General features: G+C 45.2%; 1 protein-coding gene across 6 annotated transcripts in view; it reads right to left on the reverse strand.

Moving 5' to 3' along the window:
* The window catches only part of LOC117661258 (5'-AMP-activated protein kinase subunit beta-2), a 118874-nt gene that overhangs the window by 43341 nt on the left and 49197 nt on the right, over positions 1-26336 (reverse strand). The window lies entirely within an intron of this gene.

Here is a 26336-nt window from a genome sequence, read left to right on the forward strand (position 1 = left end):
TCACCTGGCCAGCACGCACATGCATGCTGGACTGAGATAGGGCAACGCTCGCGTGCCCACAGATATGGCTCCATGTGCCACCTGTGGCACCCGTACCTTAGGTTTGACATCACGGTCCTATTCTCTCTTAAGTTTTCTCCCATTCCATACTTATTTCTTATTTTCAATAGCAAACATTTTGAAACACTTTAAAATCATTTTTTTATGGTTCTTAATTCTATAAATAATTCTTTTAAACATCCAACGCCTTTAAAGGTAAACATTTTCTTCCAGATTATTAAATCTGTAGGTAGTGCTAGTTAAAAATTCAAAGTTTAAAAAAAGCATTAGAACATCCAAAAATCATGTTTTTCTTCAATCATTTATGCTCTTATTTCTTAATCAAATTGTTTATATATTTATATGAGAATAATAATAGAAAAAAAGGAGAGAGTAATAGCAATAATAATGATAATTACAATAAAAGAAATACAAAGAAATAAGGCAACACTAAAAAAGGAAAAGAAAAAAGGAAGAGAGTAGAAATATAACAAAAGAAGTCAAATGGATTAAAAAAGAAAATAGGGGAAAAGAAACAAAGAGAAAGATACGAAAAGAAATAGAAAGAGAGCATAGAGAAGAAAAAGAAAAAGAAAAAAAGTATCTCCTGCATTATTCAGCCACCCAGAAACCGTTACATTCATTTAAATCAAAATATAATATTTTGCTGTCTTGTTACATAATATATTCCATTATTCCTTTCTCCAGTCTGTCCAAATATGTATCTTTTCCATTTCAATGTCATCAAAGTTATGAGTTCTACAAAGTTAATTCTGAAGCTATTCCATATATGGTATCATCCTGTCCTTTTTCTATTGCCACACCCTTCTTTTGTTGCCACGTTTATTAGTTCAGTTTTCATTGTTCCATTTAATTTCTTCTTTCTAATCTTCAATAAATCCTCCAGTGAACAGATTATGTATCCTAAGTCAAGTTCTCTAAGTCTTTTCCTCAAAATAGTCAAGTTTAAATAACAAGCAACAAAGTTTCTCTTTTCAAGTAACAAGCAGCCTGGAATTTAGACTTTCACTTTTCAGCTGGCAACCATTTTTTCCGTCTCCATTTGTCTTTTTCCTTTGCTTTTGAAGGCATAATTATTTCCTCTTCTCCTTCCTCTCTCCCAAACATAGTCCAATCTCATTTATCCAGCAAAAAGTACAGAAAAAATATATCCAGATTTGTAATCAAACATTTCCAAAAAGTCAGTAATTTATGTTATCCACCAACAGGTCTTTTGTCTTTGTGCCCCAATAGTTCTCAGCTGCTATTAAGGCTGGGGCAGACTAATTGTAGTTCAGCGTTTGTGGGCAGTTCCTGCCTGGGTTGATGTCCACTCACCCAACATGCAAACTCCCGGCTCCGCTCTCCGCTTCTCTTCTCCTTCCTGTGCATTCTTGTATCCCGGTTGCTCTGGTCTCAGGGCAGCCGCCATGGCCGTCATTCCACCGCCGCCGGCACAGAGGGCAAGCCTCCGGCCCCGAGGAACCTGCCTGTTCCTCTCGGCTGTCCAAGGGGTTCCTCTCTATCCCCCTGTCCCTACAGGACAGGGTAGGTCCAAAGACCTACCGGCGGGGCTTGGCCCACTAATTCCCCGTCTGTATCCCCGCGGCGCCAACCGGAAGTCCTCGAATGGATGGATACCTTGAAAGCTGCTTGGGAAACATGAAGAAAGCCCTGAATAAGGTCAGGGAGTCACAAAAGAGACAGGCGTATCAGAAGAGAGCCCCTCAGAAGTTCAGAATCAGGGAGAGAGTTTACCTGTCTACAAAATACTTAAAGCTGAATCAACCTTGTAAGAAACTGGGTCCTAAGTACAAAGGTCTGTTCCCAATTGTTCGGATCATAAACCCCATTACAGTGGAATTACAGTTGCCTAAATTACTCAGGTAAGTCCATCCAGTGTTCCATTGCAGGGTTCCAAATTGAGGCAAGTCAAGGACAAGCCACTACCTCCTGTGATGGTGGTGGGGGAACACTATGAGATGAAGAGGATATTGGACTCAAGATAGTTTAAGGGGAAATTACAATATTTAGTGCAATGGAAAGAATACCACTCAGCTGATGCAAAGTGGGTAGGTGCCCAAAATCTTAGCGCAGACAAGTTAGTGGAAAAGTTCCATGCAAAATACCCCAAAGGACCAAAGAAATTAGTGAAGGCTAAGACCTAGAGTCCGGAACGACTAGCGCGTATGTGCTAGGGGAACCTTTACTTTTTAAAATACTACCTAGCAACAATAATTAATCTGTGTTTAATATTTTTCAGGTGCCCTTTTCCTTCAAGGGATCCGCATGTCAAGATTGAAGTGCTTTGCTTCTTTCAAAGCTAATGCTTTTCTACTTGCCAATGAACTAAGGGGAGGAAGATGGAATGTGGAGAATTTATGCAGAGATCCTGAGAACTTGGAGCCAGCAAGGTCACCACTGCAGGTGCTTCAGAAAGAGATGAACCATTCTCCTAACAAAAGACCGTCTCATAATTGGACAATGTGATCAACCAGAGGTGGGAGAAGGAGAAGGGTTGTTTAACTGGGCAAGCATTTGCCTGGGAAACCAGAGCTGGTTTTGTTTCTTCAGTACCAACATGGGGTATCCAATAAAGTTTTACTTTTGGGAATTCAATTCTCCCAAGAGTGTTTCCTTTTTGGGGGTTCACTAACTGGACAGTTGACATTTGATTTGCACTCTCTGACCTGAGTATTCTTTGCAGTTGTCATTATCTTTCATTTCTTGATGTTAAGGTGCAGTCCAAATTTTTCTTTCATCGTTGACTCTCAGGATTAACCACTCCAGATCTTCCTTGCTTTCTGAAAGCAATGTTGTGTCATCTGCATATGAGAGATGGTTGATATTCCTACTGGTAATTTTAACCCCTATGGTAGATTCCTTGCAAATGTCCATGTCTCTTACCTATTTCTGGGTACATATCGAATAGTATAAATGATAGGATGCAATCCTGCTGAGTGCCTTTTTCAATTCTGAACCATTTTGTGGCTCCAGATTCCGTCCTTACAGTGGCTGCCTGATCAGAGTACAATGACTGAATGAACTGGATGTGATGTGGTAATATTCCCAGTTTTTTGAGGCAGTTCCAGAGCTTATCATGGTCAACACAGTTGAAGGCTTTGTATAGTCAATGAAGCACATGTAGAGATCTTGATCTTAACCATATCATATTTATATTCAGGTGCTGAAAAATAGCATCTGGTATATGGGTCAAATTACTCAATTCAGAAAATCTCTCTCTCCTTCCATATCAAAAACTACTAGAATTTCCAGTGGAATCCTGTGTAACTCCACAAAGAAATGAAAACTAACTGGATGATCACTAAAAATCAATACTAATGATTACAAAGGAAGTGATTGATGATTGCTCTTAAGTTCCTATAGTACTTTTGCAATTATCAATATTCACAAGAATATCCTTACCACAGAAGGCCATTTGCAGCTTGAAATGCTGATTTATTTAAATCTGCATACACAGCAGCAGGAAACCAACTTTTCGTACTATCAGATCTGCCCCAATCTGTTCCCTTAGGGAAAAAAGATACTCGGCTACATTGGTTAAAGCAGAGGGTTCTTTTTGGTGTTTGCTGCAGTAAAGTCAGTCTAGCTCTGAATTTTCTTGCACTCACAAGATACAGAAAGGTTTGGCTGCAACCCATCCCTCCCCCCATGACCAGTATGTTTCCAGCTAATTGGAGCTGGCCAAAATGTTTTTTTTTTAAATTTGATTTATATGCCGCCCTTCTCCGGAGACTCAGGGCAGCTTACAATGCGTTAAGCAATAGCCTTCATACTTTTGTATATTTATACAAAGTCAGCTTATTGCTCCCACAATCTGGGTCCTCATTTTACCCACCTTAGAAAGGATAGAAGGCTGACTCAACCTTGAGCCTGGTGAGATTTGAACTTACAGTAATTGCAGACAGCTTGATGTTAATAACAGTGCTTTAGTCTGCTGCGCCACCAGGCCCAATTTTGAGAATGCTAAGATGTTGGGGGTAATCCACATATTTTCTCAGGATGCCTGGCCTTGGGATGCTAGTACAAACTGGACCCAGGATACTCTGGTATTTATTACTTATTCCCCCCTATTTCCCATCATGTACATATACAGCTTTATTGCCCTTCCATTTTCTCACTCCCCCACTAGCCTTTGAGGGCAGGATGCCTGAGAGGCACCAAGCCGAACCAGGCAGAACTAACATTCTGCCCCTCTTGACAGAGATGTTAGTTCTGCAAAAGAAAAAAAGAAGGGCGGGAGAGACACACACAGTTTCTTAATTAGCAAACAGCTTAATGGGGTTTATCTGGGTATTTTTTAAAGCAGTTTGGAAGCCTTAATATGTTGGAAATCGGCCAGTGGTAGAATTGAAATAATTTAACAACCGGTTTGCCCAGGGTCAGGTTGGACGTCATGGGAGGCGTGGCCCATCCCCATCTTCCAGCTCCAATGCACATGTGGGCGAGCCTCCCATGACGGCCAACTTGACCCTGGGCAAACCAGTTGTTAAATTACTCCCCTGCTAACGAAGAGGATCCTGGGCGCTGTGCTGCAATAGAGAAACGGGAAATGGAGTTGTTGGCACGAGGGAAGGAGGAACAGAGAGAAGAGGGAAAGCGGACTCCTCCTTCCCTCGCGCCGGCCGGTCCATTTCCCGTTTCTCCATTGCAGCACAGTGCCACGAACCCTAACCCTAACTCACCCACCACCGCCCAGATGCCCTCGCTTTCCCCAAGCATTTCTTTGCCTACCTGATTTCCAGCTCCGTTGTGTTTCTCCACTGCATTTCTTGATGTTGTGTGCAGGAAAACAAGTTTGTAGGATTAAAAACATTCAATCAATTTCAACTTTTGCAAGAGCTTTTCCCTCCGCGAGGTTGGAATTGATTGATTGAACTTTTTAGTCCCACTAATTTTTGTTTCCCTACACACAATGCCGAGAAATGCAACAGAGAAATGCAACAGAGCTGGAAATCAGGTTAGCAAAAAAATACTTGGGAGAAGTGAGGGCATCTGGGCACCAGGCGCTGAAACAGGTGCGTCTCTCTTTATTAACTGCCCACGCCAAGTGGAGGAAAGGCTGGCATCTACCAGTACTTTAATGTGGTGGCATATCTATCATATATGCATGCACGGCTCAAGTTTCTAACAAATCACCTTACAGAAACTTTTGTCTGATGCATTTCTCCTCTAAATTCAAATTGCAATAACCAAGAGCTTTTCTCTATGCATCTCAAGCATGAAATTCTAACTCCGCCCACTTCTGCTGCAATGACCATTAAATTTCTCTCAAAGGAGATTTGTACTTCTGAGCGTGCTGGTGGATTTGAGCCTCACTGAGTTTGAGGCTGAGAGTGAGCAGGACCAAGAGAGTCACTGGGAGGGAGCCTCGAAAGTCACACAACAGCCTGACTTTTGCCCAGGAGCTTCCTCTGGTTTTCCAGAAACTTCTGCTCAAATCCTCCGTCCTGCCTCATCCTATTGCTCTCTCCTCGCTCTTTCCGTGTGTGTGTGTCTCCGCACCTTCTCCACATGACTTCCCTCCCAAATCTGTCTCAGCTTGGGTCTGCCTTTTAATCCCGCTCTTTTGCCTACCCACCACCCGTCTGGCTCCCTCTATTTTCCCAGTGGGAAAAGGTTCTCTTTTCCTTTTGCCTCAGAGTCTGGGTCCTCTGAATCAGCTGCATAGGTTCACTCCTCAGTCATCCCCTCCCCAAGTTCTTTTTTTTAAATTATTATTATAAATTTTATTTCTTTAAAAAAGTACAAACAGATGATTTGTTGACAAACAGGTCACGGTGAGAACATTACACAATACATAAATTTCAATCTAAATAAACAGATAAAAAATAAAAGTCTAATCTAGCATTGTCCTCTTTTTATTCTATTATCTAACCAGACATACCATAAGTCCCAGCACTGGAAATATGCAGTCTTTTTGATCTCTTAAAATTTTAGTTAGCCTATCGGCTTCTGCACATTCCATGATTTCCCCAATAATCGTATCTTCAGACGGTAGATCTTTTTTTTTATTATTATTAAGTTTTTGATTTAAGGACAAAACACAAAACGACACCCAGTGTATAATACAAAATAGGGAGAAGCGGAGGAATTTTTTCTTCATCTTCAGGTCTTCCAAAATTCTCTTTGCATTGGCACTGGCATTATTTCTTCCAAGTTCCTGATTGCGTAGTCCACAAATGGTTGCCATATCCTCCAAAATATATTTTCTTTCAATAGTCCTTTTTTGAATTTTATATCACATGTTAACTTATCATTAAGAGCAATTTTCCAAACTTCTCTGAACCATTCATTTATTTTGTATTCAATATTCAATTTCCAGTATCTTGCAATCACAATTCATCCCATAATGACCAATATCCTTACAAGCTCTCTTTCATCAATTGTTAACACCTTATCATTCAACTTTAGTATAAGGATGGTATCTACTCCCAACTTTACCTTCTTTTTAATTATTTTACTAGATTCTTCTTCTATTCGTAATCAAAAATTCTTCACTTTACAACATCAATACCACATGAGTTCATATGTCCCATTCTCCACTTTACATCTCCAACATAACTTGCTAGCACTTTTATTCATTTTATATAATCTTATTGGAACAGGTACCATTTCCAGATAACTTTATAACTATGCTCCTTTATTCTTATTGATAAGGTCCTCATTATTCTACTATTCCAATTCAAAATCCATTCCTGTTCTGTAATATCTGTTTCTAAATCTTTTACCCAATTATCTTTCATCACCATTTGTAAGTTACTATCCAAATTAATAATTTTATATACCTTACTAACCAATCCCTTAATTCCAATTTCTTCCATTCCTAATTGGGATACTATTTCTTCAAATTCCGTTTTTAACCTTTCTACCCTCGTTCTGTCCTTATATTTCTTATTCCAATTATTAACCTGTATCTTCTCCCACCAATTCAACTTCCACTTTTCATATATTTCCTCTTTTTTAAAATCATCTCTTACCACGTTTATCCATTCTTTTATTCCTTCCAGATTTTCCTCTTTTAACACCTGTTTCCTCTCCCTATTTAAATTTATGGGAAAATCCCCATCTTCCAAATTCCCCAATTGTAATCTGTCTGGAATCAATTTTCTGTCAAATTTACTTCAAGTTTTCAACAAACTATTTAACAAATCATTTCTAACTTCATTTTTTTCCGCTATATTCTCCATAAAATATATTCTTCCCCATTTTTCAATTTCAGACGGTAGATCTTTACCCTTCCAGTTTGGTGCGAGGCATATTCTAGCTGCAGTTGTGATATAAACAATCAGATACCATTTGTTAGTGCTTATTTTATCTGGCCTGGTGTTTAATAAGTAAAATTCAGGTTTCAGTTGTAGTTTGTAACCAGTAATTTCTAACAACCACCTCTGAATGAGTTTCCAAAATTCAGTTACTCTGGGGCAAGAGTAACTGAATCCACCATAATGGAAATAGGTACCTAGCTCCCCACACTTCCAACAATTTGGGGAGGTCCCGGAAACCTTTTGGATAGTCTGGTGGGAGGGAGGTGCCACCTGTATACCATCTGGTACAAGTTTTTCTTATAAGTAGTTGCCATCAAAAATTTCATTTGTCTAAACCAAATTTCTTCCCATTTCAGCAAATCGATTGAGTGTCCAATATTCCTCCCCCAGACAATCATCGAGTCTTTGACGATCTCGTCACCTATCCAACAGGTTATTAAAAATTGTAAATCTTAGCTAACATTTTTTCCTCCTTCTCTAATATAATCTTATCTAACTCCTGCAGGGTCCTATCAATACCTCCTTGTTCCTTATCATTTTTATATTTGGAGTTAATTTGAGCATAAGCCCACCAATCCACTTCCGTTCCCTGCAGAGCTAGTTCGGTTCTTGTTTTTAAACAGCCTTGACTATCAAGCAGCTCACAATAAGGTAGATGTTTTTATTATATAGCGGGGTATATGTCATGGCTTCTAGCGGGACCAGCCAGGAGGGGGTCAAAGAATAAAATTTGTCTTTAATTTTCCTCCATGTTACGATTAAAGTATTCCTCAAATAATGACCTACAAAGCACGTGTTTTTTTGCCCTCTCTTGCCAAAGGAAATAATGCCAACCCTGTTGCAGCCCCAAACCTTCCAGAACCAACAGCCGTCTCCTTCTCAACAAGATCCAGTCCCTTACCCAAACTAAATTTGCGGCCTGGTAATAATACTTCCATTTAGGCAAACCGAATCCCCCTCTACCTTTCACCTCTTGGAGCATTTTAAGTTTAATTCTAGGTTTTTTATTCTGCCAAATATATTTGAGAACACATTGGTTTAATTGTTTAAAAAAAATTGTTGTCCAATCTGGCTGGAGCTGTGTAAAATAAGTAAGTCTATTTTGGGAGAATATAAGATTTTATGACCGCAATCCTACCTAACAGAGAGACCTGCAACTTCTTCCACTTCTCTAAGTCTTGTTCCGTTTGTTGGAGAAGTTTCAAATAATTGTCCTCCTTAATTGTTGAACACTTAGCTGATAGTAGTATGCCTAAATTTGTTTTACGATTTGGAATCCCAAGTTCAATTCTATTTCCTTCCCCTGATTTATTGTCAAATTCTTAATCAAAACCTTGGTTTTTTCCTTATTTACTTTTAGGCCTGCCACAGCTCCATATCTTTCTAATTCATGAATTAACTCCGGGCCCAATATAAAAGGGTCTTCCAAAATAAACACAAGGTCATCAGCGTATACTTGTAGCTTAAACTGCTGGTTCTTGATATGTAGTCCTTTTATTCCTGAATTTCGTCTAATTTCTCTCAATAACAGTTCCAATGTTAATATAAATAGAAGCGGAGAAAGCGGGCATCTCTGTCTAGTACCTTTCTCAATACAAATTTTCTCAGATGTATCCCCATTAATCAGAATTTTGGCAGACTGTTTTGAGTAAATTGCACGGATTGCCCGAGTAAAGTTCTTCCCGAATTGCATATGATGTAACAGATCTAATAAAAACCGCCAGCTCACACGATCAAAAGCCTTTTGCGCGTCCACAAAGACCAAAACCAGCTGCTTATCAAAGTGTGCTTCATAATATTCTAGAATATTCATGATTATTCTCATATTATCTCTGATTTTCCTACAGGGTAGGAAACTGTTTTGGTCTTCGTGGCTAAATTGGCTCAAAAATCCTTTTAATCTGTCTGCCAATACCGCCGCAAATAGTTTATAGTCTGCATTGAGGAGTGAGATCGGTCTATAGTTCTGAATCAAGGATAAATCATTACCTTCCTTCAGCAGGAGGGTTATTAGTGCTTCTGTCCATCAATCTGGAATCAATCCCTCCCGAATTACCTCATTAAATAATTCTACCATATGAGGGCCTAGAATTTCCCAAAGTGCCTTATAACATTCCATCGGAAGGCGGTCCGTACCGGGGGTCTTCCCTGTTTTTTGTTTCCCTAAGACCCTTTTGATTTCTCCTTCCTTAATTTCTCTATCCAGTATTTCCCTAGACATATCCGGGATTTTCGGTAAATTGGACTCTTCTAAATATTTCTTTATTTCATCCTCGGGTTTGTCTTCATCTCTATATAGATCGGTGAAAAATTCCTGCACTACTCTTTTCTTCCCCTCTTCCTCTACAATCCAATCACCATTATCGTCTTTCAAGTTATGAATTCTACTTCTTTCCTTCTCTTTTTTTAATCGATACGTAAGCCACCTTCCCGGTTTGTTTGTACTTTCGAACTGTCTCTGTTTCATCCATCTAATTTTCTTTTCTAGGTCCTCCTGGTCTATAAGATTAATTTGATGACGCACCAATTTCAAATTCATACCTAATTCTCTGCTGTTTGGATCCTGTTGCAACTCAGCCTCACTTCTTGCCAAATCCCCTAATAGCTTATCCCGTTTAGCCTTATTCTTCTTTTGTTTCCCAGCTATGTAGTTTATCGCTAAGCCCCGAAATACTGCTTTAGCTGTATCCCATATAGTCGGAAGATTTGTGTCCTCAGTATTATTTTCCTGGAAGAAAAATTCCATCTCCTTCTTTGCATATGTTAAAAATTGCTCATCTTTAAGAACCCTCACATCTATTCTCCATCTGGGCCTTGTTTTCAAACCTTCCCATGTGATCCAAAGCGGGTTGTGATCTGCCCACTCATTAACACCTATCTCTGCCTTCCGTACCCCCTGCCGTAGCTCCCCCGACATCCAGGCCACATCTATCCGCGACCAAGATGTGTGCCTGGGGGAGAAGTATGTATACTGCTTTCCTTCTGGATGTTTTTCCCTCCATAGTTCAAAATCCTCCTGTATTTGATGGCAGACAGGTGGCAGTCCTTTTTTTAATGTTCTCTTTCCTCCTCCCTGTTTCCTGGTATATAATCTTTGTCTTTATCAGCAATGGCACTAAAATCCCCCAATAAGCATAAATAAATATAATATGTGAGTAATCATAATCTGTCAATTTATTATAAAGACTTTGGAAAAAACCTTTCTGGTTCCCGTTAGGTGCATAGATACAAGCCAATAAACATTTTTTTTGACAAATTTCTACTTCAATCATTAATTTATTTATTTTATTTATTTTATTTGTTTAAATTTCTATACCGCCCTTCTCCAATATAGGACTCAGGGCGGTGAACAGCCAAAATAAAACAAGACATATACAAAACATACAAAATCTAAAAACTGATTAAAATAATTAAATCTTTTGGCCATAATTAAAACAATTCCAATTTAAAATCAGTTTAAAATTTGACTCAAGCCAGCCCAGCTAGTTGAAATAAATGGGTTTTCAGGGCCCGACGAAAAATCCGGAGGTCTGTTATTATCCGTAACTCTGGGGGGAGGTTGTTCCAGAGGGTGGGCGCCACCACAGAGAAGGCTCTCCCCCTGGGGGTCGCCAGCCGACATTGTCTGGCGGACGGCACCCTGAGGAGGCCCACTCTGTGTGAGCGCACTGGCCAGTGGGAGGCTATTGGTGGCAGAAGGTGGTCTCGTAAGTACCCCGGCCCTAAGCCATGGAGCGCTTTAAAGGTGGTCACCAACACCTTGAAGTGCACCCGGAAGACCACCGGGAGCCAGTGCAGCTCTCGCAGGAGAGGTGTCACATGGGAGCGCCTCGTCGCCCCCATAATCCCCCGCGCGGCCGCGTTCTGGACCAGCTGGAGCCTCCGGGTGCACCCCAGGGGGAGCCCCATGTAGAGAGCGTTGCAGTAGTCCAGGCGGGAAGTGACGAGTGCCTGAGTGACTGTGCGTAGGGAGTCCCGATCTAGAAAGGGGTGCAACTGGCGTATCAGGCGAACCTGATAGAAAGCCCCCCTGGCCACGGCCGTCAAATGATCTTCCAAAGACAGCCGTGCATCCAGGAGGACGCCCAAGTTACGAGCCCTCTCCGTGGGGGCGAGTGATTCACCCCCAAAAGCCAGCGATGGCATCAGCTGGCTATATCGGGACGCCGGAAGCCACAGCCACTTGGTCTTGAAGGGGTTGAGTCGGAGCCTGTTTCTCCCCATCCAGGCCCGCACGGCCTCCAGGCACTGGGACATCACTTCAAGGGCATCATTGGGGTGGCCTGGGGTGGAGATGTACAGCTGGGTGTCATCAGCGTACTGATGGAACTCCACCCCGAAGCCACGGATGATCTCACCCAGCGGCTTTACATAAATGTTGAACAGAAGGGGCGAGAGGACCGACCCTTGTGGCACCCCACAAGCAAGGTGCCTCGGGATCGACCGCTGCCCCCCTGTCAACACAGATTGCGACCGGTCAGAGAGGTAGGAGGAGAACCACCGCAGAACGGTGCCTCCCACCCCCAACCCCGCCAGCCGGTGCAACATGATACCATGGTCGATGGTATCAAAAGCTGCTGAGAGGTCTAACAGGACCAGGATAGAGGAGCAACCCCTATCCCGGGCCCTCCAGAGATCATCCACCAATGCGACCAATGCCGTTTCCGTGCTGTGCCCAGGCCGGAAGCCGGACTGGAGCGGGTCTAGATAGACAGCTTCATCCAGGTACTGGGGAAGCTGTTGCGCCACCACACTCTCAACAACCTTCGCAACGAAGCGAAGGTTGGAGACTGGACTATAGTTAGCCAAAACAGCCGGATCCAGAGAGGGCATCTTGAGGAGGGGCCTCACAACCGCTTCTTTCAAAGCGGCCGGCAGGACCCCCTCACTCAAAGAAGCGTTAACAATCTTCTGGAGCCAGCCTCGTGTCACCTCCCGGGAAGCCAGTACCAACCAGGAGGGACACGGGTCCAATAAACATGTGGTCGCGTTCAGCCGTCCCAGGACCCTGTCCATGTCCTCGGGAGCCACAGGATCGAACTCCCCCCAGATAACACTCTCAAGACCTGCCTCAGTCATCCCGTCCGGACATACCCAGTCAGAGGCCAGCCTTTCCCGAATCTGAGCGATTTTGTCATACAGATACTGCACAAAATCCTCAGCTCGACCCTGCAAGGGGTCATCCCGCACCTCCAGATGGAGGAGGGAGCGGGTCACCCTAAACAGGGCAGCCGGGCGATTATCTGATGACGCGATAAGAGCGGCAAAATAGCTAGTTTTCGCCGCTTTTATCGCCACTAGGTAGGTCTTAATATGAGACCTCACCAGTGTTCGGTCAGATTCGGAGCGGCTGGTCCTCCAACTACTCTCCAGGCGTCTTTTCCGGCGCTTCATCTCCCTAAACTCCTCGGTAAACCAAGGAGCTAGGTGAGTTCGGTGCCGGGTCAGAGGCCGCAAAGGCACGACTCGGTCCAAGGCCCCGGCAGCCGCACTATCCCAGGCGGCTACCAGGTCCTCAGCCGAGTCATGAGCCAGAATCTCAGGAAATGGCCCAAGCTCCATCTGGAACCTATCAGGGTCCATCAGGCGCCTGGGGCGGAACCACCTGGTCGGTCCCGCCTCCCTGCGGCGGGGTGCAGCAGTTAGAAAGTCTAGTCGAAGGAGCGAGTGGTCAGTCCATGACAAGGGTTCGATGGCTATATCCCCTATATCAAGGCCACTCAACCACTGACCAGAGACAAAAACTAAGTCCAGAGTGTGTCCCCCTGTGTGAGTGGGGTCATGAATTAACTGAGTAAGGTCCATGGCCGTCATGGAAGCCATGAACTCTCAAGCCACTTCAGACGTTTCACCGATAGATGGCAGGTTGAAATCCCCCATGATGACAAGTCTGGGGGTGTCCACCGCCACCTCGGCTATAACGTTAAGCAGCTCGGGCAGGGCCGTTGCCACGTGGCAGGGAGCCAGGTACGTGACCAACAAGCCCATCTGTACTCCACGACCCCACTTCACAAAGAGGGACTCACATCCGGCTATCTGTGGAACAGTGGTCTCCCTTGGATCCAGACCTTCCTTTATAATAACCGCCACCCCCCCCGCCCCTGCCCTGAGCCCTCGGCTGATGAAATGCACGGAAGCCTGGTGGGCATATATCCACGAGGGGGACTCCTCCCTCCTGGCCCAACCAGGTCTCCGTAATGCCTGCCAGGTCCGCCTCCCCCTCCTGAATAAGATCGTGGATGAGGGGGGCTTTATTAACAACGGACCTGGCGTTGCATAACATCAGCCGGAGGCTCTGGCCCTGAGAATCTGGACAACCTGGGGAACAAGAAAAGCATTGGGGACCGGAGTGCGCAATCGCTCTAAGATAGCGAGTGCGCATTCCCCGAACATGATATGGTCCCCAGCTTCCGCCATATCTGCCCCTCCCACTCACTGTGTTGATGGAACAGCCCTCTTCAAATCGAACTTCAACCCCCTCCCCGACCTCCGGTTCTACGTCCCTAATGTCGCAGCCCTTCGCTGAGGCTGGTCTTGCACCCGGTGGATTTCCCCCAGAACCCACCCTAATCCCCCCCGAACCCCTTAAAATTTTTGTTAAAAACCCACTAAAAAACCCACTTAAAAAACCCCTCAAGCTCTTCTTCGCCGCATGCCATCTCTCGGGGCTCCAACGCCCGTCATCAAGATAGGCCCTCGATAACGAAGAGGGCCAAACCTGCGAGAGGGGGGAATCTCGCAGGGCACGAAGGTCATTCACCGAGTACATCGAACATCAAAGGGAGGTGACAGTCCATGGCCAATAGCCAGGGGCCAATTTGATATTATCACAGTCAGAAGGAGTGAAATGTCAGACTTCCATAGAGTTCCAATGGAGCATGTGGGACCTCAGTGCCCTCTCACGGCAATGGCGGGAGTAGAATGCTGTTTTGATCTGGCAAAGGGTGACCCAGCCCCCCTCTCACGGCAGCTGGTCAACCACGATCGTCCAAAAAGCCGGAATTGAGACAGCAGCTATAGACCCACTCCACCAAGACTTGAATCCCCAGATGTAACCTCCATTCAACGGAGGGAAAGAATGGGATCAGGTCAGTCCACATAGTCCAGACAGGCTCAAACAGCAGAGATCATAACCGTCATTACCTCCGGGGAGGTCAAGATGGCACCTAGACCCGGAGATGATTGTTCAGCAGGCATACGTAGCATGGCATCACCACATTCAGGGGGATGGGGGTGAAAAGGAGAGCAGAGGCAACAAACGCCTCAGGGGGAAGGGATGAATCTCCCTTCATCGTCTGCGAAAATTAATCTGGAATTTATATGCTTTTGAATGTAAATTACTACACCTTTTTTTGTTTCCGCCAGGGATGTATATAAATTGCCCAATTTAGTACAATTTAGTATGTGTAAATGATCTCTTTTCACATGCACTTCCTGAAGACATATTATGTTCAGACCTGCTTTTACCAATTTGTTAAAGAGCTTTTTTCTCTTATTCGGACCATTCAGCCCATTAATATTAACTGACATCAAACGGATCTCCTCCCCCATCCCTTCTCCTCTTCTACTTCTACTTACCCTCTACCTGGAGTTTCTTCCTTGTTTGTCTTGTTTCTCTCTGACTCAATCCTTCAACTCCTACCTCTACCTGTCCTCTTCCTTTTTTCTTCCTGTCTAACTGTCCTAATTCCCCTCTCTCTTCCTCCTCTAATGATTCTTCCCCACTCTTGCTCTCTGATTCTTCCCCCACATCAGGTTCTAAAGACTTAAGTGGTCTACTAAGGAAATCTCTGGCATCTCTAAGATTGTCAATCTTCATCTTTTTGTCTGCCCACGTGAATTGTAATCCTTCAGGCAGAAGCCATCTATAAAGTACTTTATGTTTTCTTAACTGGGCAGTTAAAAAATGATAGTTTCACCACAATTCCCACACCCGCCTGGGAAGTTGTTTCAGAACTATTAACTGTCTGTCTTAAAATGTTATCGTTTTTCTCTCTTGCCTTCAGAACCACTTATTCCCTAAGGGCCTTCTTAGAAAGCCTGACGTGAACCTCTTTCGGAAGCCCCTGTCTCCTAGCATAACTTGTATGGACACGAAAGTTATCATCTATATCTCTCGAGACATTTTCTTTACCTATATCCAGGATACCAGCCAGAATGTCTGCCACTATGTCTCTTAGGGGTTCCCCCCTTTCCTCCATGACATTCTGTATCTTTAGTAAAAAGCTGACCTTTCCATCTCGAGGAAGATAATCTCATCTTCCAAAGCTCTGTTCACCGAGATCTGCTCCCTCTCATTTCCTTCCAATCTCTCTTCACACCACCCCACTCTCTTCTCTACCTCTTGTACCTTACTTTCCTGCTGCATCATCACCCCCTGAACACCCTCCAGTCTCTCATTCAGCGTTTTAATATCACTTCTAACAGCTCCTAGTTCCCCCTTGAGATCTAATGTCAAGTCTTCTAAATTCTTGGAAATATCTTCCTGATTCCTTGTCATCACCTCATACATTGCCTGCAACATACCCTGAAGACTTGATAATGTAGGGGGTTTCCCCGCAGCAACTAAATCATCCAAAGATTTAGATGATGAGGATGAAGGTGTAGATGTAGCCAGGAAGGCAGTCACTGGGAGTGTCAGAACATTTTACCCAGCTTTTGCAGTTGTCACAATTGTTGCGCTAGACATCTTGTCTGTAAAGTTGCATCCAACACTTTTGAATTTAATTATGCCAGTTATATTAGTCAATTCTGCTAAATGAAATTCTCAAAATTAACTGGCCAGACAACTTTGGACTAGCCAATTCCAGAAGCAAATTATATATCCAAAACGTTCAGGTCAGTATTAATCAGCAGATACTGTAATTTTAAATTCGCCACTAGGAGGAAGCAAACTATTGTTCTATATAGTCAGTGATGATCAAGCAGAAAAGAATAATCCCGGAAGGAAAGAGTCCGCTCAGTCCACAATTTCCAATCCTCCTGGGAGAGAGTAGTCACCATACAATAGCGGGGGTAGGAACCCATGCCAAAAGTTTTCAAACAGCCAGGCACAGTTCTCTTTTCGGTCTCAGCTCAGCTCAACAATGGCCAAAAAATTCATGAGGTAGCAAAACAAACAGCCGCTTTCCCCAGCTTAGCTCCAATAAAAAAAGTAGCACTTGAGTTGACTCCTTTTCCGCTACGCGCTCACTCAGAATAAGGGAAGGATCAAAAGAATCAAAGAGCTGCCTCAGAGTAGATTGAAATAAGATAGAAAGGGAGTCCTTGCCCACCGCGATCAGGTTTCCCTTCCAATACGGGACAATCACCGTTTTGAGGTCGCCATGACTGGCACCTTCTTCCTAACCTGTGACAGGAGAGATACGCTGACGCGTGCAGGATTTGCCACTTCCACACGCACTGTTGCTACTCTCCGCTTGCGGCTGCCTCTCCAGGGCAGCTGCTGATTTAAAAGCCGCCCAGATTAAGAAGTTTGCAAAATCAAGGCAGGAGCGAGCTCCATGTCTGTCTTGCTTGCACAATGACGTCACCGGAAACCCGTCCCCTCCCCAAGTTCAAGGAAGGTGGCTGCCTTTTGCTTCTCCTCCAACCCATTTTTCACTTCCCTGTCTCTCCTATATTGGAAGTTGAATGAAAACCAGACGTGTTCCAGAAAACACAGATTCATCATAATTGGTTTGTCGAACTCAACAAAAAATTAGCTACCGGTTCTGCTGAACTTGGGTGAACTGGCCAAATACCACCACTGGAATTGGCCCATTCAGTTTCTGAGGAGAGAAAGTCTTTCCAAGCTATCAAATGCTAGGTTTTTTCCCAATGCATAGGAGAGTCCAAAATGTCTTTGACTTCAAAATGCTGCTCTTCCTTGATCATAATGGAGTCAGGAGGTGGTTGTGATTCGAGACGCAGGGAAGATGTGATTTCTGGCTTCAATAGGCTGCAATGAAATATCAGGTGTACCTGTTTGAGTGTTTTTGGCAGCTCAAGTTCAGTGGTTAGAGTGCAGTACTGCAGCTACTTCAGCTGACTGCTAGTTCAGCAGGTTAACAGATCAAATCTCACCGGTTCAAGGTTGACTCAGCCTTCCATCCTTCCGAGGTGGGTAAAATGAGGACCCAGATTGTTGGGGGCAATATGCTAATGCTAATGCAATATGCTAATATGCAATATGCTATATGCTAACTTTGTAAACTTTGTAAACCACTTAGAGAGGGCTGTAAAGCACTATGAAGTGGTATAGAAGTTTAAATAATAATAATAATAATAATAATAATAATAATAATAATAATAATAATAATAATAATAATAATAATAATAATAATAATAATAATAATCCTTTAAACGGGGAAAGGTCTAAATATTTTTGCCCCAACTTTTGGATGGTTGTCTAGATCGTAGGAATTTGTTAGATAGATAGACTTTGTTTCCCATTTTAAAGTCCTTTGGCTTAATGCGTTTTTTAGCAGTCTGTTTTTGTATGCTTCCCTAACTTCATTGAAAACTTTTCTCACCACTGGCCAGGTGTCCTGTAATTGGGCAACTCAATCTTTCAATGATGCAGTCAACAGGGTGACCTGAGGTAATTCAGTGACAGATACAAAGTCTTGTCCTATGCCACTTTAAATGGAGTGAACCTGGTGCTACTGTGTACTGAGTTATTGTAGACAATCTCCACGAAAGGGAGGAGGTCCGTCCAATTGTCTTGTCGATAATTAATATAACACCTGAGCTACTCCTCCATGACACCATTTGCACATTCACTGGCACCATTAGCGGCTGAATGATGCAAGGAACTGAGCCCAAGTGATCCCCAGAAACTCCTGCCAAAACTGCAAAGTGAATTAGGCTCTCTGATCTGAGATTATTCTTTCTGAAGCACCATGCAGCTGGTAGATGTGCTACATGACTAGTTTAGCTAAAGTGCGCATGAAGAGGATTTTTTGATAGGGTATAAAATGCACTTGCTTGGAAAATAAATTGGTTATCACTCAAATTAGTGTATTACCTGAGCTTTCGGGCAGTTCTATAAAGACCATTGATAGCTCTTTCCATGGGGTTTAGCTCTGCTACTAGCTGGAGAAGCCTGGGTGTTTTCTCTTATTGCCTTTTGGCAGAGGCACAGATGTGGCAGCTAGCCACATAGCTCTCTATGTCCTTCTTCAGTGATGGCCACCAAAATTGCTACTTGTTTAGGTGCAGGATTTTTTTTTATAGTTTTATAGTTTTTTCTTTAACATCCATAAATGCTTGGTGACAAGATTCCTTTTTCTTTATACAATTTCTTCCAATAAATTAAGTCACTTTTCACACTACTACAAGTCCCAGTCCAGGTTTTCTATGTTTTAAAACTTCAGTCTTCCATTAAAAGTTTGTTTCATGTTTGGGTCTATAATCTTTTTCCGTGTATTATTTCTCCGCTTTCTTAACGTTTGGAGAGTCTTTTTTTTTTAAAAAAATATTTTCTTTGGGTTTAGATCTCTTGTATAGAAATTGAAAGTCATCTCACCCAGTTTCAATCCTCTGTCCACAAACCGCTCCAGCTCATAATCTTCTTGTCCTGGTTCTCCCAGTCTTGCCAAAATGCCCGTCGTCTCTGCTGTCCATCAAGAGGATTTCTTTGAATGAAACGAGGAAATTGCTGTTTCCCTCCTTTCTTGATCACCCCTCCAGGGTGGCTCTGACCCCGTAGCATCTCCTGGCAAGCAGGTATAGGCTGGGCTTCGCTGTGCTCCGCGGAGCACTGCTATCCCATATCCACCCCACTGCAATGCAAACTGGTGAATCTAGGTGCAGGATTTTTATGAAGCCAAAAAGCCCTGCCATTTTTGAATCATGGCTTTTTTGTAGAACCATTAATTGTTGGCTTTGCGGGACTTATAGTTAGTCCCCACCCAAACTAGACCATCTTGTACTGTACATTCCCCCTTATGTATTTGGAACCATTTATTCTCCTCCAAAGCTGCTTTTAGGGTGCCCTTCAAATCATTGGCTAGTTGGATTTTCATTTTGGTTTGTGCCCAGATGGTGACTGGGGCCATCAGTTGCCTGGAGGGCATAACTGGTTTAATTACCTCCGGCTTTGAAGTATTGTATTGCGGCTGTCAGCGTTCCAAATTAGGCTCTCTTCCAGCGCTGACATAACAAGATGAACTTTTACCTAGTTTTGTATGTACAGATAGTATTTCCTGGGAGACGAGGATGGGGGCTACATTCCTGTGAAAAGAACGTGCCGGGAGGTAGAGATGGATCTGCATGATGGCCAATGGGACATTGGGGTTGGAGAGCGGAAGAGGAGGGGGTTGGAAGGAGGGGCCAGTTTGGCTGCAAAATGAAATCAGGAATGTCGGACTCGGCTATTCTTAAAATAAAAGTGATTCATTAGAGTTTGCGTTTGAGAATGAAGTTTATTCAAGATAGCACCGAAACCTGATAGACAGCCAAACTCTCCTCCAAATCCAGGCTGGCTGAGTTTAAATCATCCCGTTCCCTCCCAGACATCTGTTCGGACGGACTATGGCTGAAGCCAAGCTATCGGAGGAAAGCCTGCTTCAAGAAACGGGAGGAGCAGAAGCGGTCGTGATTCCAGCCAACTTGGAAAATACAAAGGTTCAACTTTCTCCACCTTCCCTCCCCGCAGAACTTCAAGCAAAGAAACGTGAAGCAGATAAGTACCCGGGGACTGTGCCAAAAGCCTTAGAGGCGGAATCCCCTTTTGCAAAGGTAAAAGATAAAGAAAAACCCCTAAGTGAATTGGGAAGGGTGAGCTGGGGATGGGAATGGCAGCGAAGCCCAGACAAGGCAGCACCTCCCCACCCCAGGATGAGAGACGAGGCAGAGGACTATCAACACCAGGGCTGGCCCTCCAGAGCTCAGCACAGAGAGGAGAGGGCAGAGAGGGAGGAGCCACCCCAGTTCAGAGGGAAGTTCGATGGTGACCCAGACAACCTCGCCCAATTCCTCAATTCAGCTGAGATATACATAGAGCGGTTCGGACACCTCTACCCTTTCCCCAGAGCCCTAGTGAATGCTATCTCGGAAGGGCTGGAGGGAGAAGCAAAGAGGTGGTCAGCATCACTCTACAAATACAGGGCCCCCCAGCTACAAAATGCGGATGGGTTCTTGCAACTATTGAGAGCCCGTTATGAGGAGGAGGAGGAGGACCCCTATGTGGAAGACGAGCTCAGAAACCTAATGCAGAGGGGGAAGCCTATCAGAGAGCATATCCGTGAATTCAGGAGAGTCATTGGGACACTGCCTCCCCTACCAGAGCGATTGCTGGTGTATTTTTTTAGAACAAGCCTAGATAAAAGAATTTCCCAAGTGACTGCCTATCGTGACATCCCAAACCGACTCGCTGAATGGTTCCGGGTAGCGATAAAAGTCGACAGAGGGCTGCGGGCGAGTGACACGTCAAAACCACCAGAGGGAAAGGAGAGAGGCCGACCAGACCAGGGGCCACTCAACAGACGAGAAACCCCAACATCACAGCCCTCCTACAGACCAACTGCCCCACGGAGCCCACTGAAATGCTACAGATGTGGGGGAAGCGGCCACATAGCAGCAAGATGTGGAACGCCTAGACCGGGACCAGCTCCACTGCCCAAAGCACGACCGGAACGAGGGCCCAAGCGCGTCACCCACGTACCGCAGGAAGCTCCCCAAATCCCTGAGTTTTTCGCTCATCTGACCGAAACCAGAGGAATCCCAGATGAGGGAGATCAGTTCCCCGAACCCTATGACACGGAAGACGAAGGCGAGGATGACCTGATGGTGAGTGGACCCGTCCATCCTTTTCTTTTCCCCATACGCCTAACAGCCCCCAAAACAGGGGCCCAAGAGACTTTCCAAGCCCTAATAGACTCGGGTAGCACACGGTGCCTAATCAACCTACCCACAGTTCTAAAATTGGGAATCCGAGCTAAACAGCTCAAACAACCAATTCGCTTTGAGCAAGTTGATGGGTCCCTAGTGGGAGGAACGTACGCCACACACTTGACTGAACCCGTGAGACTAGAACTCGCAGATCACTGGGAGACAATCCGCTTCAGAATAGCCCCCAAGATGACAGAACTAAGTCATATTGGGATTCTCATGGCTCGACAAATGGGGCCCAATCATTTGGTGGCAAGAGGGAACCCGCAGGCTGAGAATAGCAAAGGGGCCCCAACCCCTGCCGCCCCGACCAGAAGAATTCCCTCCCACGCTGAAACCCCAAAGCAGCCCTCCACTACAGAAGAAAACACCACCAACACAAGGGTCCCTCCCAGAAGGTGCAGCAAAGCAATTGGCAGCCGCACCCACCACCGCTTGTAACGCAAACCAGATCCCAAGGGAGTACCAAGACCTTGCAGGGGTATTCAGCGAGGCCGAGTGTGACATTCTGCCCCCCCACCGTGAGACCGATTGTGCCATCGAGATTATCCCAGGAGCGAAACTACCCAAACCTAAAATGTATGCCATGACGCCCCGAGAAATGCAGGAAATGCGGGACTACATAGACAAAAACTTACAAAGGGGATTTATTGAGCCACTGAAACCAAGGGTAGCGGCGCCGGTCATGTTTAAAGAGAAAAAGGACGGCTCCATGAGACTGGTGGTCGACTTTCGAAGTATCAACGCTGTTTGCGTACACAACTTGTACCCCCTCCCCCTCATGAAAGACATGTTAGCCCACCTAGCTAAAGGGAAGGTTTTCACCAAACTAGACCTTCGAGAAGCTTATTACCGAGTACGCATAAGGGCAGGAGATGAATGGAAAACAGCATTCAACTGCCCCCTGGGTAGTTTCCAGTTTAAAGTAATGCCTTTTGGATTGCAAGGAGCCCCGGCAGTGTTCATGCAGTTAATAAACGAAGTCTTACATGAACACCTTTACAAAGGGGTTCTCGTCTACCTGGACGATACTCTTATCTACACGGAGACCATAGACGAACATATACCCCTCGTCTGCCAAGTACTGAAAAAACTGCTACGGGCAAACCTATATGTCAAACTGCCAAAATGCGATTTCCACCAATCATGGCTAGACTACCTGGGCTACCGAGTATCAAATGAGGGGATAGAGATGGACCCAGCCAAGGTCCAATCAGTTCTACAATGGCAGCCCCCTCGCACCCACAGACAACTGCAAAGTTTTCTAGGCTTTGCGAATTTCTACAGACAATTCATCCCCTCGTTCGCGAAGATTGCCAAACCTTTGACAGACCTCCTAAAGACAGGAAGCCCAGCGATGAAACCTCGCCCGGGACAACCCCTACAGTGGGACCTGACCTGCCAACAGGCATTTGAGACGCTAAAAGGACTGTTCGCGAAAGAACCTGTCTTAAAACACCCGGATCCAGAACAGCCTTTTGTCATCCAAGCAGACGCAAGTGATGTGGCAGTAGGAGCCGTGTTACTCCAAAAGAACAACCAAGGTGATCTACAACCCTGCGCCTACACCTCCCGCAAACTCACCGATACGGAGAGGCGATGGGCGGCGTGGGAGAAGGAAGCGTTTGCAGTAAGGTGGGCCTTGTTGACCTGGCGGCACCTTCTAGAGGGAGGCCAGAAACCATTTGAAGTCTGGACTGATCATAAAAACCTAGAGGCCCTAAAAACCCCACGAAAACTGTCGCCCAGGCAAGTGCGGTGGGCACAATACTTCAATAGTTTCAATTTCGAGCTTAAGCACATCCCAGGTGGGAGAAATTTCCTGGCTGATGCCCTCTCCCGGATGCCCCAATACAACAGTGAGCGGGAGCAGGTAGTGAATGCCATCATCCCCTCCACCCAAGCTGCGGCCCAAGTGGTCACCAGATGGCAACGACGTGACCAGCAAGGCCAACTTGCAAGTGACTTAACTGCGAAATTAAAAAATGAAACGCTGACAGACCCCTGGTATCGGGACAATCAACATCTCTTGACAAAAAGAGATGAACTAGCATGGAGGGGGACAAAGCTCTATGTCCCACAGAGTTTACGCATCCTGATTCTCAAGAGGAGCCACGATGTTAAACCAGCAGGACACTTCGGGTTCCTAAAGACTCTGCACCTAGTACGAAGGCAGTTCTGGTGGCCACATATGAGAAAGGACGTAGACAGTTATGTAAAAAGCTGCACCATTTGTGCCACGATGAAGACAAGGCCAGGGTGCCCGCCTGGATTGTTGCAACCAGTAGCTGAGCCAACAAGACCATGGGAGGAGATTGCAATGGACTTTATAGTAGACCTACCGAGGAGCAGTGGAAATACAGTGATCTGGACTGTAATAGACTTATTCTCCAAACAGGCACACTTCATTCCTTGTAGTGGACTGCCTTCAGCCCGTCAGTTATCCAAACTGTTCCTGAAACACATTTACCGCCTACATGGAGTCCCCAGGAGAATCATTTCTGACAGAGGGGTCCAGTTCACAGCAAAGTTCTGGAGGGAGTTTCTACGATCCATAGGTTCATCCCAAGGGCTCAGCTCAGCATTTCACCCGAGCACCAATGGGGGGGGCAGAAAGACTGAACGCTATGATAGAACAGTATTTAAGATGCTACATCGACTACCAGCAGTCCAATTGGGCAGACCTCCTATCTTTTGCGGAGGTTGCATATAATAATGCTGTCCACAGCAGCACGGGGCTAACCCCGTTCAAAATAGTGAGTGGCATGGATTTTGTTCCCATGCCAGAATACCCGAGGGAGCCCCCTTCCTCAGTCAGTTTGACCGACTGGATGGCAATGTTGAGACAAACTTGGGAAAATGTTAAGAGGGCGCTGGCAAAGGCGGCTCAATCTTATAAGGACCAAGCAGACAAGCACCGAACTCCCCAAAGACCATTTCAGCTGGGAGAGAAAGTTTACCTCTCCACCAAGTACTTGAGACTTAGACTCCCGAGCAGGAAATTGGGCCCAAAATTTATAGGACCATTTCCTATAATAAAAATAATCAACCCCGTTACAGTGCAATTGCAGTTGCCACGGCTTTTGGGGAAAATTCACCCCGTTTTTCACAGTAGCCTTCTAAAACCTGTAGTGGGGTCTACTTTAAGGCCAACGCCACGTGAACCCCCTGGGCCCCTGGTTGTTGGGGGCCAAACGCACTACGAAGTGCAGCGGATTCTTGATTCAAGATGGCACAGGGAGCGCCTTCAGTACTTAATTAAATGGAAGGGTTACCCATTGTCAGAGGCTTCCTGGGTGAAGAGCGCAAACATCCAAGCTGATCGCCTTATAGCAAAATTCCATGCAGACCACCCGAGAAAGCCGGGAGGGGGGGTGCACAGCCAGGGAGGGGCTGATGAGACTAATCTTGTTGTGTTTTCCCTATGGGATAGGTGATGTCGCAGAAGTGAAGGGAGAGGGGCCGGATGTCAGCGTTCCAAATTAGGCTCTCTTCCAGCGCTGACATAACAAGATGAACTTTTACCTAGTTTTGTATGTACAGATAGTGTTTCCTGGGAGACGAGGATGGGGGCTACATTCCTGTGAAAAGAACGTGCCGGGAGGTAGAGATGGATCTGCATGATGGCCAATGGGACATTGGGGTTGGAGAGCGGAAGAGGAGGGGGTTGGAAGGAGGGGCCAGTTTGGCTGCAAAATGAAATCAGGAATGTCGGACTCGGCTATTCTTAAAATAAAAGTGATTCATTAGAGTTTGCGTTTGAGAATGAAGTTTATTCAAGATAGCACCGAAACCTGACAGCGGCAGGATGGATAAAGCATCTGTTAGAAACTATTCTATTGTGGCAGCTTTGATAATGCATCTGCAAGATATCGTAATGTGGAGTTGAATTGATTAAAGTACCAGGTTCACTGGGCCTATTTGGGCGATAGTCTCCAGGGTGGTGGTGGTGTTCAAGGCTTCTAAGTTTTTATGGTCAGTCTATGGGATTTTCCCGTCTTCTAGAAAATGCCTCCAAGTTAGGAGTGCCCCGCATACTGCATAGGCTTCCTTCTCCCAATCCGCCCATCTCCGCTACATCTCATTTAGCTTTTTAGAAATGTAGGTGCATGGTTGTACCTTGCTCATTTTCCTGCAGAAGCACTGCGCCCACTGTGATATCACAGGCATCACCCTGAATGACAAACGGGGTGTTGGAGTCTGGGTGTTTCAGCACTAGCTTCACTGAAAATAGGTGCTCAAGCTTTTCAAATGCAGCCTGACACTCCATAGTCCATTTAAGTGGCTGGCTGGGCTTGGGATTTCCCTCCTCTTTTGTCTTTAGAAGACTGGCTATCTGGGCAAACAAGGGAATGAATTGGGGGTAAAAGTTTGCAAATCCCAGGAAGCTTTCTGGTTGCTTCTAGATGCAGGGAGGAGCCCACTCTAGCACTGCCTGCACCTTTTCAGGGTCCATCTCTATCGCCTCGTGGGAAATGAGGTAGCTAGTAGATAGTCAATTTTACTCTGGTAGAATTCGCATTTGTACAACTTGGCATATAGTTTGGCCACTCAAAGTTTCTTGAGGATACCTCTGACTAGTTTTACATGTTCTGCCATGGTCTCAGTATAGATTAAAATGTCACTCAGGTAAACTAACACTCCCTTGTACAGGTGTTCATGCAACACTTGGTTTATTAGCTGCATAAACATAGCAGGGGCCCCTTGCAGTCCATGGTTGCCCCATCGCTTGCCGTGACTGGTTAGCAGGATGTGCCACCTGGGTTAGGGCTTCCCATGCTTTGGAGGTTACCGAAAGCCCCCCTCAGGAACTTTATGGCTTGCTCCAGCATTAGTCCTCTTGCTCCAGCTTGCTTGTGCTCGATTCTTCCTCCAGCTCCCCTTTCCGGCAGCTGCCATGGCCCCCACAGGTGAATGTCACTCCCATGGGTTTCTCTTTCCACTCTTCCTTTTTTCTGACCCACCAAGGAAGGGGTCTTGATGGGTCATCCTCTCCCAGCCACTGGACAGATTCAGATGGATAGATCCAGCTCTCCAGGAGGGGGGTTTGAGGATGCTTCCTTCTAGGCTTCAGTCTCTTCCTGGTCACTCCTTTGAGCTGACATCATTTACACAGAGGTGTAAATGTGGCAA

This window comes from Pantherophis guttatus, chromosome 3 (genome assembly GCF_059756535.1).
Source record: "Pantherophis guttatus breed Tessera chromosome 3, ASM5975653v1, whole genome shotgun sequence".
NCBI lineage: Eukaryota > Metazoa > Chordata > Lepidosauria > Squamata > Colubridae > Pantherophis > Pantherophis guttatus.